Source organism: Passer domesticus, chromosome 27, assembly GCF_036417665.1.
Source record: "Passer domesticus isolate bPasDom1 chromosome 27, bPasDom1.hap1, whole genome shotgun sequence".
NCBI classification, from domain to species: Eukaryota; Metazoa; Chordata; class Aves; order Passeriformes; family Passeridae; genus Passer; species Passer domesticus.
Window position 1 is genome coordinate 150881 of NC_087500.1, and position 4930 is coordinate 155810.

Consider the following 4930-nt stretch of genomic DNA (forward strand, 5'->3'; position numbering starts at 1 on the left):
TCTCCTGCATCCTGGGCGAAAACATCTTCCAAGTGGACTGCCTAAAATATAAAAAAAACCCAACAGTATGCTTAAAGTTGCGATGAGAAATTGAGACCTGAGCAAGAACAACTGCTTGCTGCTACCAGTCGCTGCTCACCTCACCCCACTGACCTTTCCTGCACTTATCCATCTTTCCAACAATAATGACAAAGAACAGTGCTGTACCATAGTCACCACTTACACTTCCTCTGAAAAGAGAAATGGTGACCAACCTTCTTGTGGGAACCTCTTACCCTAGATGGGGTGCTCTGCCACAGATTTAATCTGCCTGCATCTGAAGGAATGTTAGGACAAAAGTCAGAGCACTGTAGCATAACTTAAAAGCTCCAGACATCTTGTGTCAATCTACAAATCCCATCTAGAGTCCAACTACACCCTACATCACAAATTACCAGGCCCCAGGACTTGTCCTATTATACCTACACCAGGCTATGCAGCAGGGCAGAGCAGCTCTGGGCCAAATACATGGACACCACCCGTGACACAGCACAAGACAAACTGGGGGACACAACAGGGAGAGAAAGCTCTCAGTGAGAAGAATGCCCACAAGGAATGAGAGAATGTGGAACGACATGACCAAGGTGACACTGATGGCAAGCACATGAGGCTCAGAAAACCCTGGAGGAACAAGATGCTAACTGAATTACTAATTCCAAGCACCACAAAGATGGATGCTCCAGAATCCTACAGTCAGAATGTTCTACCTATCTTTGCATTTGTACAAGTCCTAATCTGCTAGAATGAACTGTTGCGGTGCACAGCTGTTTAGAACAGCTCAGAACAAGACTTAAAAGATATCTGACTAGATGCTCCTAAAGAGAGATGCTACACTGATGCCTGTCCAGGCTCCTGAGTCAAAGGTTCTAAGCAATCAGCACTGGGCCAAGGAACACAGAGATCTGAGATGCAAAGATAGACACCTGGGTTTCTGATAAGCCTCTCAAAGAACTAAGGCAAAAGACATCAGTCTCACAAAAGACACAGAAGGCACAATAGAGAAGTGACAAAATATGCACCGACACTGCTCTGCCCTGAGCACCTCAGCACTCTGAAACTTTTCCTTTATGTGGCCTAAGGGGCCACCTCTTGCACATTCCCACCTCCAAAGCTGATTCAAAAAGCCCTCCCAGTACCTCACTTTCATCTTCTCTGGGGGGTCATAGCCCTCAGCTTATCTCTCAGACATCCAGGGATGAGAATCCACATCGGATACAAAGGAAGGCCGCCTTTCCTGCTGGGAATTTCCCACAGTCACCGGGCTGTGGTTCCTTGGTCAGCTATAATCAAGAACACCATATATCACTGCATGAGCTTAGCTGCACAGCAGCCAAAACCCAACAATTCTGCTACTCACCATTCTCCTAAGAATGTCCGGCTCCTTGGGCTGCATGCTTCGGCCACGCTCGGGGGCTGATGCCATCATTGCAGGGACTGCCTAGGTTAAGAAGAGACAAGGTGATGTGGCATTGCTGAAACCTGAGCAGACCCTGGCTCCTCTTCACTAGTTCCCCAACTTACAGCAACTCCTTGGCCCTTCCTGAAGGCTCCCGGGGGACACCTTCAAATGGAAAAGGTCAAGGCTTCATCACAGAACCCTGTACTACTTCCAAGTTCCCACGAGAGTGATGAACTGGGTCTGTTGGCCTGTTGCTGAGGGGGTCTTGGCATAATACGAGTGGACTTCCTAAAATGCACAAACAAGAATGGATGCTTAGAGGTGCAGCAGAAACACCATTATACTAACCACACAAATACAGAAATTTTTATAAAACTGCAAAACCCAAAAATTCTACCAAAACTAGTCAACTCCATTTACCCATAACCATACTACCAAATTGAATGTGGGGTCTTTGTTATTTTATCTCCTTAATAAAACCTCTAAAATTATGCAAAAGAAAACCCTACAACTAAAAATATCACTGTCTCTAACTAAATAAAACAAAAAACATGTCTTGTAAACTATATAAATTCATTAACCTAACACATCAGAAGCACAAAAATATGAAACCTTAGTGAACACCACTATGCAGTACACCTTACCCTCATCACAACATATAAAACAAAATCTATTACTATTATTAACCTAACACAAATATCACAAAATTGAACTGTAATAAAACCTAAAAAAACTCATTAAAATAAAATTTTAAAATTCTATTTTAACCCAAAAATTCATGCATTCTAAACGTGAACTTCCTCCAAAATAAATATTTTAAAAGCCAGAAAAACTCAAACATTTAAAGTAACTACTATAAAGCCAAAAAACATAAAACAATTAAACACCTGACCTCAACTATCTAGAACCATTTACAATAAAACTTCTTAAAAAAAACCCCAAGAAGTACCCATTACCACCTCAACAATACACCACCAGCAACACTAAACAACTCAAAATACTGTAACTCCCATCCAAAAAATACTCCATTAACTAAAACACCAAAAAATATTCAACAAAACCCACTGTCCTGGGTTGACTATATGATGCTTTTATCCCCAATCGTCTTGTTCTGTTTATACTGAATAATAAGTTTTACACCTTTAAGACTTTCTTCCAGACAGTGAAGAGGGGAGGGAAGAAGTGCGCAGTTTGTTTTCAGACTGCTCTCACTCCTCCACATTCCTGCTCCTGGACTGTGTTGTCTGCGGATGGACAGACAGCCGGACAGAGCTCCTTTTTCCTTTTTTTTTGCTTTTAGTTAGTTTTAGCTAGCTGAGACAAAGAAGTTCCCTGGACTGTGATTTTTTCCTTTTTTCTTGGACCTGTTCAAGCCTGCTCTGCACTGAACACCCAGAAGAGCACCGGCAGCTCCACCTGTGGCCCCTGGCCGGGCCTGGGCCGCGGCGTTTCCGGCACCAGAGACTGATCAGAGACTGAGTGAGCCAAGCTGCAACCCGGGGAGGGGACTGTTCTGAGTTTGCTTTCTTTGGATCAGTGAGAAGTTTTATTGTTTAATATTGTTTGGTTTCTATTGTTTAATAAACAGGTTTCTTTCCACTTTTCTCCAAGGAGATATTTTCTCCCAAACCGGTTGGAGGGGGGAGGGGCAGTTGAATTTGCTTTTGTAGAGAAGCCCCTTTGGGGGTTATCTCCCAAACTTGCCCTAAACCAGGACACTTGGTTCCTAAGATAGACAAGGGTCTGCACAAGGCTCAGTTTTTGAACTTTGGGATAAAACAATAGGTTCAATGTGGGATATGTGGTAGGCATTTCGGGAAGGCTGCATCTCGGGGTTCGCTGTTGTTTGTCTCTGCCCCGATACAGGAAAAGGTGGTTCCGGGTGGTCGCACAGTGAAGGACGAGTCTGGACTCTCAGGTTTTCTGTCTTCAATCTTGTTTATTAATTCTTATCTACAATATTTTCTCTCTGCCCAGCCGAGGTCCGCTCAGCAGGACAGCCAAGTGCACTTTCCCCCGCCCACGGGACAGTTGTGTCTTTTATAGTAAAAATTACATCTATCATATTTACCTTTAATTCCTAATACTTTTCACCCTTCTTGAGAAGTGTACCTTCACCATGAACCAATCCAAAAGTGCCAACATCACCACAGAAAATGGAAGACATTAAGAAGAAAGAAGAACCCAGGACCACGCCCTGAATCCTCCATCTTGTCTTCATGACCCCCCTGTACCTAAATTCTAAAATTTATACTTCACCTTGCAAACACACTATTCACACTCTAAAACTTTCCATTTCCTCATACACAGATGTTTCATGTCTAGATGGATCAAAGTCAAGCCACCAAACACTTTTGGCAACATTCCAGGATCTCCGAGCCCCCCCAAAGGTTCTCTCGGCGACTCTGGACATTCAGAGTGATGTGTTGAGTTCCCACAGCTGCACCTTCCCATTACCTTAGACAGTGGGGACAGGAAGAGGGCATTGTGTGGCCGGGAGTTTGGCACAAAAGGGTGGCTGAGTCCTCTGATACCCCCAGAGAGAAAACCCCGTAGGCGTGCGCCCCGGTGGACTCTCTCTCTTTATTCGAATAAAGTTGAAGGACTCCTCTGTCTTCTTTTTGGGTGTAAACCTCTGTCATTTGTGGATTTTCCTGACATTTTTCAGGTTGTCTGTAAAACTGCAACAGAGATGGAGGAAAAACAAGTACAGGGAGGGAGATGGTGCAGAGCAGGTAAGACCAGGGAGCAGATGCCAGTTCTGCTCCTCTGTGTGCACCACCTGCCCTTCCTCACTCTCCAAATCCTTCCCTTCCATGGCAGTTTCCAGGGTTTACCTCAGCGAAGCTGAATTGCTGTTGGTTCAAAACATCATCGATGTCCTTACTAAAAAAGAATTGCAGAAACAAATGCAGAAAGAGAACACAGATGTCTCCCAGGAAGAGATACAATGTGAAGAACTTGAGTGAGGGGAAGAGGACAGATGCCCACACTTCTTCTCCAGCTCCTGCAACTATATAGGCATTGCCACAACTTTTCCTTGATTTTAATCCCTGACTGTTATTCCCTTATCTATTTCCTTGGATCCCAGTTCTTGCCTTGGAGGCTATTTCCTTCCTGATATTTCTTTGACTCTCATTGAATGTTACTTCCTACACAGTTATTTCCTTGGAGGTTATTTCCTAATAAATTCTGGTTTTGTTCAGCAAGAGTATCCTGTGAGTGGGGAGAAATATTTGTGTATGTTCAGGGCTGTGCACTGTCATGGTTTGACCCTGGCACAATGCCAGGGCCCCCATGACAGGTGTATTTCCAAAATGGTTACTGTGAGATGTGACCCAGGAACAGAACAAAGCAGGCTCCCACTTGGGGATGGAGGGAAAAACACAACACTTTATTAATTACAATATTTAAAAAGGAACACATACACAAAGCTAAGAAATGAAAACCCTCCAAATACATTCCTCCTCCCCCCCTCTCTTTTCTCCACAG

At 43.9% G+C, this 4930-nt stretch overlaps 1 long non-coding RNA gene across 1 annotated transcript; it reads left to right on the top strand.

Moving 5' to 3' along the window:
- Positions 1-2654: 2654 nt before the first annotated feature.
- LOC135286847 (uncharacterized) lies at positions 2655-4643 on the top strand. Its single transcript, XR_010350855.1, has 2 exons — positions 2655-4173; positions 4262-4643. It is a non-coding gene; the product is annotated as an uncharacterized LOC135286847 (long non-coding RNA).
- The last annotated feature ends 287 nt before the right edge of the window (positions 4644-4930 follow it).